We start from the raw sequence: 13,467 nt of genomic DNA on the forward strand, positions 1-13,467 counted from the left end.
CCTCTCCGGGATTTAATTAAAGAGTTTTATTTCTACTAGGAGGAAGAAGCCATAGAGATGGAAACCTGCTCTCACGCTGTTGTGGGGATGAAACAGGGCTGGGTTAAGAGGCGCTCATCGTTTCGACATCAGGCAAACTTTCCAAGGGCGATGTCTTTCCTCCCCCAAAAGCCAGAGACTAGATGGGCCTCTTCAATAAAGTGAAACTGGGGACTGAAACTGAGCTCTTCAGATTGCCAAGACTTCATAGCATGCAGGCTACCATAATAAATAAAATTCTCCTCCTAAGGTCCCAAACGCATGAAGAAGTTATAGAAAGGATCTTTCTAATACATTGGGTAACAGACCCACTAGGATACGTTTAAAATGGATTTATGTTTTATTTGCAATGAGCTATACGGAAGGTGGACAAAGGAATGATCTATTTGCATGAATTTCTATTAAACTCAAATGAAATAAAACATCTAATTTGTAAATTCATGAGATATGTATTCCTTCCTCAGAAGGTAGATGTTCAGCTGATTTTTTTTTTTTTTTGACCTTGATAATGCTGTAATGGTCATGGTCAGTACGGGAAACCAGAGTTTTCACCCTCTAACCCCACCTGAAGCCAGAAATTCAGACTAGTTGTTCACAGCCTCTGAGCTATGTTGTCACCTCCAAGACCTGTGCCGCCCTGTCACATTAGCATTGACACATTGAAATTGTTTCCTGCTTGGCAATGTCAGATATGAACATGAAAATCACATAGAATATGAGATGTAGTATTTTCTTAGCAGTGTCTCTCTTCCAATAAACTTTTGAATGAGATTACTGGAAGCTTAGGGGTAATCACGGGTAGCTGATTATTTTGTAGGAGAGAAAGGTATCATCTTTGCCACGGAAGGTGAGGTCATCGGTGGGACTCAGGCTATGAGATATTCAGCTAGAAGAGGACATAGGTTCACTTCTCAGCATACCTGGCCCTGGACTGGAGCTGTGTGCCCGGAAAGATGGGTGACCAGGTTAGAGGGGGAGCCTGTGGCTGTGGAAGAAAGACATGCTGGCCGGCCCTTGTGGGAAATAAGCCTGTCACCTGGGACTGTTTAGAACTCATTTGTTAATCAGTCTGCGTCTATCTGAAAAAAAAAGAAAGAAAGAAAGAAAAAGCAAATACCCATCTTGCTTTAAAGATCCATGACTATTTTACAAGAAAGATGGACATATGCTGAGTTGTGGCTTCCAGTTCATTTTACATTTAGTACAATGATAAATTCATCTTTTTCTTGTTTTGACAAGTGAAATTTTTGGTGAACAGAGGGAAAACAGTAGTGAATGTCTATGTTTTTAGCCTAACTCACAGGCTGGAGGCAGTTTCAAACTTACTATAATGTATTCATCTCTCTTTACATAACTTCCCCGTGCTTTCTAAAAGAGAGTGCTTAAGCAATTCTTAAAAGTAAAAAAAGCTTCCCATAAGTTCCCTAGTCAGCATTTACTTTTTACTGAATGTGACTTTATTTAATTGCCAAAAAATGTATTAATTATAAAATGACAGCCAGCCAGCAGAGACTGGTTACAACTGTATGAGTATGATGTCCTTTGCTGTAAATTACCAGTTTCATACTCTTTAATCGTGGTTTCCAGGGTGATCATTATTTGGTCTTTTGAGTGGTCTGTGGATGGGTAATGGATATGCAGGTCAATCCAAGAATCCAGATGGATGCTGTCTCCGAACTCCTACCCACCCCTTCCACACCACTCCTGAAGTACTCTGACCCACCTTACGGTCTTTAGCAGCTATGTTTTTTGGATACACAGATGTTTGGCAGGCCTGAGTCATTCATTTGAGCGAAATAAAATGAGTCAAGGATCTCACATAGTATACTTGACCCTGCCCTTTGATGTTTGCAACAAGCATATTGCGTTTGCACATTTAAGGTGCCCTAAATGTTCACCCCATCTTGGGAGTGAACGAAGGGTGAGCTGGGTGAGCTGAAAACCCAGGGAAAGGCCAATGTGGTCTTCTGGGCAAATCTTGAGGAGCAAAGTTGCAATTGGTGATTCCCCAGTCACTGTGCAGGTAGGAAAGAAAGAGCTACTCCACACCCAGGTAAGAAAGAAATCTACAAAGAGGGCTCTTTGGAAAAATCTAATAACACTTCTTAAGGTGGTCTTCTGGATTGAGGCTTGATTGGGCCAAGACAATGTCCAGGAAACTGAGCAGAGCTGATGCAGTGATGGATACCTCAATAACTGACCCAGTGAGAAGCATGGAGGTGTCGGTCGGAGGCGGAGAGCTCGTCAGGAGGGAAGCCTGCTCTGTCCAGCCTACTGAAGAGGCAGTGGGCCTCTTGCAGTGGGTCTTAGCATTATAGTTTCCTGGTCCAGCTTGTAAATGACATCCAGAGCCTCTGAGAGGAGCTGGATGCAAATGCCTCGGCATCAGCGAGGCCAAAACCATGCTGTCAAAGCACTGGAGTTGAATAAGCCTTGTGGCTGAACCTAGAACTTTCTTATGGGGGGTGGGGGGTGGGGGGGCTTGGTGGTGGTCGACTGCACCGCAGTTCAGTGTGTTTGCCAGGCTTGGGAGGAGGAAGAGTTCAAGATAAGGGAGGGAGATGTCCTGGGCTTGCCTACCTAACAAGCTCACAGGGCTCCTCAGGCAGGAAGTTAACCATCTTTTTCCAGAGATAAGCATTAGGAAGTTGGTTTTTATTTGTTTGCAGTTGATCTATTTGGGCATCTGTTCTAGATGCCAAATACCTGAGCAAGACTACCTCAGAAGCTTACAGAAAAGAGGACTTTATTGTCATCTTTAAAAAAAATTAGTCCCTTCTCTGAAGCTACCACTTGCCCTATTGTTCAGTGTGTGTGTTGGGATGGGGGGCGGGGCGGTGGGTGGAGAGAGAGAGAGAAATGTGGGTTGGAGTAATAAGTGGGTGGCCAGTAATACAGATTCTTTCCCCAGGCAAATCTATGCCCCACCTGAGTCATTTTTCCTGGCTCTGAATAAGTTATCAGGATCTGTTGTATTAAAATTAAACTCATGCCCCTACACATATACACAGATGTGTCTCTTCCTCCCGGAACCCCTATGAGTATATTCAAACACCTAACTGCTTCACAAGGGCATTGTACTAAAGGACAAAGAAACTCTGAATGGGGCACCTACTCCACTCCCCATGTACCAGTTACAGGGTTACAGGTAGCCTCAACCTTCTTATAATCTACATTTTGAATATCGAACATTGATAAGGCTGAGCCTCCTATCTCCAGCCAAATTTGGTCTTTCAAAAAATCAGCTGACACAAAAGGACATTCCAAAAACCCCTGCTGCTGTGGGAAGGAGGGGATCTCAGAAGGAAAACTAAACTTCCACTGAGGTCAAGGGGGATATTCTCGTAATAGGAGAAATTCAGAGCGCCCTCCCTTCTACCTGCCAGCACCCCATAAACACACACACACACTCACATACACATGTCCCAACCCTCAGCCAGAGTCATGTTTGAATTTTTCTCACCCCCACAGCCAAGCCCAGGAGTTCTCCACTGAAACTTTGCACTGGCTGGAACGTGAAGCCCACTTCTGTTGGGTCACATCAGGGTGGGATCTCTCGTTAGCCAAGATGCCCCGCACCTAAGCAGTACCTGAGACACCTGAGACAAAGTTGGTTAGAGGTTCATTTGAGATATGTCCATAGGGAGCAGCAGCAAATGATGGGGGAATAAAAAACAGAAGGAGGAAAAGACAAAACAAAGGTGACCTAGAGAGCAAACCATTACTGAAGGACATGGGCATTTGATAGCCTTATAAAGCGAGCGTCAGCACCAGCTACCTGATGCATAGACAGAAGAATGAGCAAATGGTTCAATCTTTCTGTCTCCTGTTGGCAAACAGGTGCTCCATAGGGTTTCGACTCCTTGACACTTCTAGATTATTCTTTTGAGTGCCCCCCCCCCCCCACTATACCATGGAGTGAAAGATGTGCTAGGACCCACATCAGATAGGCCTGGGCATGCTTAAGGGGAGGTGTTGAGAGCACAAAGCAGGAAACCTTTGTCAAAGCTGGAGCCAGAGGATATGAGGCAGGGTACAGAGGCTTGTTATCTACAGCCAGCTGCCATCTTACCCCACTGTTCTCCCTCCCACCGTTCAGGGTAGATGTTAATAAGGCAGTGGGGCAAGGGTCCTCTTCTGGCCAGAGGTAGCAGCCAGGGCCCCTTTCGATTCCTGATTTGGGAGTAAAGAAAGACCCTTTTCCTACCTGCTGAGGTGTGGACTTTTAAAGGTTCAGGGGTTACCTACCGACCTGTCTTCCTTGACCCCTGCAGGAGGATCACGAAGTGACAAGAGGTTGGAAGGGAACAGGAAAAAAAAAAAAGAAAGAAAGAAAAGGTGGGGCTTGATTTCCTTAATCCTTTATTCATCCAATTAACAATCTTTTATGAAGCTACTAAATGGTTAAATAATGTGCCAGGCCTTACAGATACAGACATAAACCAACAAAGTAGCTCTGCCTCTTTGAGAATTAAGAGTCTCTGGATGACCAAGGCTATCTGGCTGCCTGAGCCATAAGCTGCCTTTCCAGAGCTGACCTCCCGCTCTTCCGCCAGCCCTAAAAGTTCTCAGTCATATAATCGGGTACCTTCAAGGACTACTTTTATGAATTTTATAAAGACAATTAACTTTCCTTCCCCATCTCAACCAATAATATATGTCTATTGTTCAACTTTGGGAAATTCTATTTTCAAAGAAGTTTACTATGTAGGAAAGTAGAATGTTGCCTACGGAAGAAACATACATGTTATGGAGGATGATTTCAAGGAATTTATAGCATCAGGGCCTTAGAGGGTCTAACAGGGTTATTGAGACCATCCATATCAGCTAGCTAATAGCGAAAGATCAAAAACACGAGATGGTTTTGGCAAAAGGAAAAGAACCGTAGATAGCTATTGACCCAAAAGCAGAGGAGTAGTTATTCCAAAACCAGTATTTATTCTACAGGGCGGCTTATCTACAGTTTCCATTTGCTTTATATTTTTGAAGTACCAATTTCAATATGCTATACCCTTATTTCACAAAAACATTAAAATGTACCAGAAATTTGAACATGTTGGTCTCTAAACTGCATCTTCTGTCCTGCTTCTCATTCTTGAGAACAGTGCATGAGTATTTTGGTTTTGATTTAGAAAATATCCCTCTCAAAATTAAACCACTTGAAGTTGCCCTCTGAGTTGAATTCGGTGGAGACCACAGAAAGAAGACTAGGTCTAGAGCTGTGCCATCCAATATGGTAGCCATGAGTCACATGCAGCTGTTGAAATAAAATACATGCTAGATTCCAAAGACTGGGTATTTTTAAAAACGTAAAATATTTCTGGGGCCCCTGGGTGACTCAGTCAGTTGAGCAGCTGACTTTGGCTCAGGTCATGATCTTGTGGTCTGTGAGTTCGAGCCCCACATCGGGCTCTGTGCTGACAGCTCAGAGCCTGGAGCCTGTTTCGGATTCTGTGTCTCCCTCTCTTTCTGCCCCTCCTCTGTTCATTCTCTCTCTCTCTCTCTCTCTCTCTCTCTCAAAAATAAATAAACATTAAAAAATGTTTTTAAATGTAAAATATCAGTAAGGGTTTACATTGATTATATTGCCGAAATCATAGTGTTTTGATAGTCTGAGTTAAATTAAGTACATTAAACTGATCTTACTTTGTGCTTTTTTAATGTAGCTAATAAAAATTTTTAAATCGTAGATATGGCTCACATTGTATTTCTATTGGATAGCACTGTTCTAGAAGTGTAATGATCTAACATGGTATTAAAAAAAACTAATTTGGAAGTTCCACTCATTTATTGGGAAGCGAGTCTGTTTAGGACCCTGAAGCCATGACCTTCGTAAGCAGTGCATTGGTAGCTAGGAAGTAACTCCGGCTTGAGGAGAATCCCAGATTGCCCATGCTACGTACTAGCTGGCATGTCACAGTTGAATCACTGCTTCACTAGGATTTGGGAAGCCTGCCCTCTCATCCTCACACTGTGCCTGAATAATTGTGCCCTTCAGAAAGTGACTTAGTATCCCTGGCCTTACTTATTACAATATAAGGAATTCGAACTAAACCATCACTAAGTCTCCCTTACCCCCCACAGTCTGTGATCCCAAATCCTCTCTGTTCACATAACATGGGAACATGACAAGGATAGTAATCAATTATAGCTACTGACCAAACAAGAAACTTCAAACCAGCTTAGAGGAAAGGCAATGTTATCCTGTTTCCAGTGTGTTAGAGATAAAGGAATATGCTCAAACCATCAGCTACCAGATCCCTGACACTTGGGCTTAAGAGATGTGCTACATCTGGGATTTGCTAAGTTGAGTCAGCAAAGACTTTCTATTTCCTTGAAACGACTTCCTGAAGTCATTTTTCACAAAGTTCCAACTCTCTAAGATGTTCTGCCATAAATGCCTTTGCTGTCAGCAGGCAAGGAGCCTGCCAAACTTGGTCTCTCCAGGACTTTCTGCCGGGTTCTCCCTGTTCCCATGAAGTCGAGGACCATGGATGCTACCTCCCTTTGGCGAGTACAAATTATTCTCTCTCCTTTGATCATATACAGTGAATATTGTGGTCAGTCGCAGTGCCCTTGCAGAGCTCGGCACATTGTCTACATACTCTCACTGAGAGACTGGAGACACAGGAAGTTACTAGACCAATAGCTTTGCTGATTATTGAAAAATCAATATGCTCCAAATAGAAAACAGAGCTGCTATGATGAACAACAGAAGAGAGTGGGGGTTGCAGAATACTGACAGAGCATTTGGAGATGTCAAATCACAGAGGATATGAAAAGCAAATCTTCGTGAGGTGCCCTCGCCACATTTTTGGTTTGACCACTCACTCCTTCATGCACACCTTTTCATGTGCAATGTTTGTCATGACATTATGACATTTTGAAGCGCCCATCTCTAAGCCTAATTTGCCTTTTCAACCTGTATGAGTGAGAAACAACCAGCTGGTCCAAAAGAGAAAAGCCCAAACACACATTATGAATGGAATACTTGGAAGAAAGTGAGAACAATGGAACTTTACATGGTTGTAGAAGGAATGGGCCAAACGACTCAAGTTGGCTTCTAAATTGGGGGAGTCATGAAATAGATTTTCTAGACATTGAGTAGCAAGCCTGGCTCCGCTTCAGTTCTGAGGACCTTGGGAAACAAAACCAAATGCACTGAACTCCATTACCCTGCATCCCACCAGGTCCACAGTAGAAAACATTTCTCTCTCTCAGTATCTCTCTCTCAATGTCTCTCTCTCTCTCTCTGTCTCCCCATCTCTTATTTTGTAATGGTAAGCAAAGAAATATGAGACTGAGGCTGTTTCCCTCTGCAGCCTCAGTGCTATGCATGATATCTGGTCATAGCCAGGCAGGAAATGTTGAATGAACGAACAAATCAATCAAGTATAGAAATAAGTCATCTAGCCTCATCATTCTTTGACCTCATGTTTTAATTTATGACTTGCTGATTGTAAACAAATATCCCGTTGGGATGAAATAATATTAGTGCTGAGCTTCACATGCAAAACCAGCGCTTGTGGCCCCCATCCCTCTTTATGATGAACTTGCAACGAGTCATCTTCTCTTTTCCTTTGAGGTCAGTGACTTACATGTGGGACATGGTCATGTTAATTCCAGTGTCAACATCACCAAACTCACTCTATCTGAACAACCCCTCAACTTCTAATCACTCATATCTTCTGCTTTAAGCCCATAAATGTCAGCACTATGAAACTCCTTTCTCTTTCTCTCCACTGCTGTATTATTGGCAACCACCGGACAAGATTTTGCACTCTTATTTCTTAGCCAACAGCTAGCACTATTTAGCACGTATATTTGTATGATGGCTAGTCTAGTGGTCAACATGTCCATCTTATACACAGAAGTGCAAGTTTCTTGAAGAAGGGAATAACCTCTCTTTCTCATCTTTCAATTCTCCCTCTACCAGCAGCTAACCACAGCACCACGCCTTTGCCAAATAGATCCTCCATAAATGCCTACTGACTTGAGGAACTGGATGATGTTTCTAAACTTGTACACTGTCCCTTTAAAATGGGATTTTCGTGCTGATTTTGTCTTGCCTTCCTGAGTCTGTCCCTCTGTGCTCGACAGGTCTGCCTAACAGTGTTTCTGAGAAGGTGCCATCTGCTACTGTGAATTTACAGTCTCTTTCAGAAAATAGGGAAAGTAAATAGGGAAAGCAGAAACCAAATTTCTTTAACTAAAAAACTGACACAGCACAAATGTGCCCTGGAGAAATATTTCATTGATGTGTCCAGTCTTAAGTGGAATAATTCCAGGTACACCTTGCTTCACCCTGATATCTTCCGTCTGGAAGACAACCATGTGAAAATATAGCTTGTCAACTGATCTTTGATTTCCTGGAGTCAGTCCACATTCCTTGATCTTTCAGTGGAGTGAAATGCAGGAAATTCAGCTTGAATCTTACTGCTCATTCCATGGGCCCAGGGAGAAACCACTAAAATTCCCAGGCATAAATTTATTACATTATTAGTGAGTCTACAGACTGCTTGGGGAATATCAAGATGCTTCTATACACATAAAGTGCTCAGAAAGTACATTTTGAAAATAACGGCATGTTACTGAAAATGAATCTCTCTCAATTCACTTTCCCAGCTATGACATCCCAGAGCCTTAACGACAATGTTAGGTCAACATCAAATACTAAATCTAAGAGAAAAAAATTGCTAAAACTACCTTTCTTTCCATGAATCTATCTTTACAAATTGTATGTGCTCTGGAGTTGAGCTCACTGAATTCAAATACTTTTTCTGTTTTTTTGGGGGGAGGGGCGTGGACAGAGGGAGAGAGAGAATCTTAAGCAGATTCCATGTTCAGCATAGAACCCGATGCAGGGCTGGATCTCACCACCCTGGGATGGTGACCTGAGCCGAAATCAAGTTGGACACTTAACTGACTGAGCCACCCAGCTGCCCCTTGATTCTTTTTCCAAAAATTAACATGAGCAAGTCCTTAGAAAACAACTTGAGTTCTTCAGACCTCAGTATCCTGATCTGTGAGATGCTGACATTAACAGTTACTACTTCATAGAATTGTTGAGACAGTTGCATTCACGTTAAACTCTGTGTCTCCAAACCATTGTTTCTTATGAATAAAAATGCATTTTAAGTACCTATAAATGATTTCTATCCTTAGTAGAGCCTCACAAATATTGACTGCAACTCCCGTATCCTGTAACTTGGAACCACACCACTGTTTCTTTCTTAGCTTTGCAATATACACTCAGAGGCCCCAGGAAAGCCCTTTCTAGGTTTTATCATTTATCTTTGCAGCTTGGAGTTACTGCTGGGCCTCCCAGGTCCGAGCTGCACTCAGCGGTGTGTGAAGAAACCCAGAACGAGGAAATACTTGTGGCCCCATTGAAAGCTTTGGTTCATTCACTTTTGGCTAACACACCGTCAGACGATTTGACCTCCAGTACGGGCTGAACTTCAGCCTCATCTCACGTAATTCCCCTCATCCAGAAACGACAGGCCACTTGGAGCACAGGTGCAGAAAATCACGTCAGTCTCCACAACCTAAAGTGACGTGTTTGCATCTGCTTCGTTCCAGAGGAATCTTCTAGCGAGTGGGGGCAGATTTCACTTGGGAACCTTTTGAAGATGATCTCGGACCCATTCTCATTTTGAATACCTTGTTATCACCACAGAGAATCTTGCAGTGTAAATGATTTCCAGCCGCCTCTGTAGAAAATGACAGTCTGTCCTGCGAGCCGCTCATGGAATTTCTGTATCTCGTTAGTGGGGGTTGAGTTCACTGATACTTAAAAGCAACAAAGGCTGAAAGTTCCCAGATTTGCAAATCCAGTTCCTTTGAAGGTAGGTATGAGACTTCTCCCCCTTTTCCTTTTGTCTCCTCAGCTTCTCTGCCTCTCTCTCTCTCTTCTGCCTTTTCCCACTTTCTTTTTTAAACAATCAAGAACATAATTAATTGCCACCCTGGTATCTGAATTCAGGGCTCTAGAAGGCTCTTTATTCTGGGAAACACGTAGGCTGAGCATTGCTGAAATGGAATCAACAAAACCTGTGCACTCCCAGGTGTGAAGAGGTAATTGCAGGTGGAAATCAGCGATGGCTCCAACAACAGGCAACTCAGTGCAATAAGCAAGCTGCGTCCCCACGCCTCGGTGCGAGTTCCTGGGAACTCGCGTTTTTACTTGAATTCATCTGCATTTCTCCAGCCTAGGAGGTGCGTCGGCAAACACTGCGTATTCCACCAGCCTCATCAGTCTGTGGAGGAATTTTGCCTTCTGCTGGCCCTTGTAACTCACAGGGGTGTGTGTGTATGTGTGTGTGTGTGAGGGTGAGTGAGTGTGTGTGTGTGTGTGTGTGTGTGTGTGTGCGCGCGCGCACGCACCCCATGCACACGTGACAGGTAACTGGCGTGGCAAAGCTGGGAGGGCGTGCATATGGTAGCAGTGCTCTGATTGGAGTCTCTCAACGTAGGAGCTGCTTGTTTGAAAATTCTATCAAAATGCAGGAGTCTGAATGATTTCCAGAACTCTATGGCCACACGCGGACTGAGAAAGGGAAAGTCAAGAGGGTGTTGGGGCAGCGATCAGTCATAGTGGCGGAAAGCGTGACCTTTGTCTGAAGCCTGAGCTGATGAACGAGGCACTGCCCTCCTCGGCTTTTCTTCTTCTTTCTTCCACTCACGGAGCTTCTCTTTCCTGCCTTTTCCCTTCTCCTTCCCCCACGCCCCAGTCAGAAAGGTTTTTGCCCAGTTGACAAAGATGGTGAGGCTAAAAAGGAACCGAGAAAGCAGCAGAACATTCTCCAACTTCCATTTGTCCCCAAATCACGGTCTAGGCAAAGTAAAATACTTTCTGGAATATTAAAGGTAAAAATAAGAAGACTTTGCTGTTTTGACTGCGTTTCGGAAGCTACATCACAAGCCCATGAACAAGAGGAGTCTTGCCTCCTCCAGAACGTAGCTTGCTAGGCCCTGGGGACATCAGGCCAAACCCCACGGCTTTCTGCACCACATCTCACTTTAAACAGGTAACAGAAAAGAACTACATTGGAATTTCCTGCAAAGGTATTGTAAGAGGGCATATACGTTTTCTATTGATGTTGCAACAAATTACCACAGATTTAGCGGCTTAAGACAACACCAAAGTTGTATTTTTCTGTTATAGAAGTCAGAAGTCCAAAATGGGGCTCGCTGGGTTAAAATCAAGATCTTAGCAGGGCTCCTCCCTTCTGGAGGCTCTGGGGAAGAATCTGTTTCCTTGCCTTTTCCACCTTCTAGAAGCCACCTGCGTTCCTCGGCTCTCAGCCTCTTCATCTTCAAAGCGAGCAATGTAGCACCCTCAAATCTCTCTCTGATTCTGGCTTCTCTTCTCCCTCCCTTGTCCACTTTAAAGGACCCTTGTGATTCCATTGGGCCAATCCAGATAATCCAGAATGATCTCCCTATTTAAAAGCCACCTGAAAAGCAAACTTACTTCTACCTGCAAGCTTAATGCCTCTTTACCTTGTAATATAACAGAGGCCTGGGTTCTGGGGATTAGGATATGGACAACTTTGAGGAGACTTCATTCTGCCAACCACAGATGGAAAAAAGGACAACTCAGAGTCACAGACCCATAGAAAATGGAAGCATGCCAAAAGATATGGCCATCGGAGCAGAGAAAAACCACAGCTTGGCATTTCAATACATGCTAACGGACACTAAGAAAATAATAGAAGCAACGAAAGAGAAACATAAATTCAAGTTAAGAAATCTCAGATGTGAGTTAGCTAAGCAATAGCAAGGATGGAAAAAAAAATACTGCTGACAGAGCTCAGGAGCCATTCAGAAAGGAGAGAAAGGCAAAGCAAACAAATGGAAAGGAAGTTTCAGAAATGAACCTCGCAGCCAGTGTCTGTGGGTGGCAGGGTCTCTGGGAAAGAGAGGTCGGTTCTGTCGAATGGTGCTGAGACCAGATCTCCCAGGAAGCTGGAATCAGCACATCATGTGCCCCCTCAGCAGCACGCCCCTCCACACCCCCTCTGCTACAGCTTTCTCCTTCAAGGCTTCATCTCTGCCCATCTGTAGATAGAGAAACTTTGGGAGGCAGATGGGAGGGGTAAGAGTACGGAGCCACTTGCTCTCCTGGGCTGCCAGGATGTCAGGCTAGTGGTCCCTCATCCGACCACATCACTTCTTGCTTTCCCTCCCACAAGCCATCGTACCGTCCCACTCATTTTTCTGCCATATCTTTGAGAATAGTATTTTCCGCCAGTTAAGGAAAGAGACTGTGCCTTGCTCGTCCCTGTGGCTTCAGGAGCTAGTAGATTGTTTTGCACACGTTAGGTTGCGTGCACCCCACCTGCAATGCCGTTTCATTTAGCCCTTGTTCAATGGAAGGGCCTTATCAGCACGGCACCCAGATTGGAGATCCAGCGGCTTAACTGAACTGCTCTTTAAGTTGCTTGAGATCTGGGTTCTGAGAATGGCAGTGACCACCAGTTGGTCTGTGCCATCAACGTGAATGGCACATGCTTGAAGAACAAGAACACAATGAAAAATACCTACCCATCAGGGGCGAGCCAAGAGACAGGTGGAGCCTGTGGCCATGCACTTCTCCCCTGGGCTAGGGCCACATCCTGGTGTCCCTGCATACTCTGGCAACCGGCGTGAGCAGGACTCCATGCTGCAGTGGCCCAGGCTCTCAGCTGCTGGGCTCATGTCTCCCCTACCCCTGCACAGTGAATGTCTGCAGGTCCTTGCAAGGCAGCTGGTAATAAAGCACAGTGGGGACAGCACTTGTCACACTGCCCAAATCTTACCTCCTACTCGTCTTCATGCACCTGCTAAGACAACAGACTAAGGCACTAGTGATGACGCTGGGGGGCGTCAAGGCCCATGCATCCTGAAAACGGCCACTGAGCACCTACTGTGTACAAAGCCCAGGTCTAGGCTGGAAGGGCAGGCAGGAGTAAAGTCTCACACAGCAAGGTCAGAGTGAAGTGAGGAGGGCACGGCGGGGTGGACATTTTTAATTCAAATTGTTTAGACCAGGTAAACGTTTCTGAACAAATGAATTGGCAAGTGCACTGGGAGACTTTAAAAGTTCTAACGTTTGGAGGCAGTGACTTCAATTTTAGCCTTGTGTCTGACAGAAGTAATCAACTGACCACAAAGATTTATAAATAAAAAGGTTCCTTCCAGCGTCATTTAGAATGTTGAAAAACAAGACATAGACTACAACAATAACACATCAATAGTTGACAAAATTCTGGGAAAGCCATATATGGGATATTTTGTAGTCTTTAAGTTGTAGTTTTGAAGAAGAGGAATTACTTGGTAAAATGAGTCAAGTGAAACAACCAGGACTCAAAATTTTAAACACACTGTAATCCACACCTGGGCTTTAAAAACATAGTCGTAGAAAAAGCTATAAACTGTCAAAAT

The sequence above is a fragment of the Panthera leo genome, chromosome D3 (assembly GCF_018350215.1).
Source record: "Panthera leo isolate Ple1 chromosome D3, P.leo_Ple1_pat1.1, whole genome shotgun sequence".
Taxonomy (NCBI): Eukaryota; Metazoa; Chordata; class Mammalia; order Carnivora; family Felidae; genus Panthera; species Panthera leo.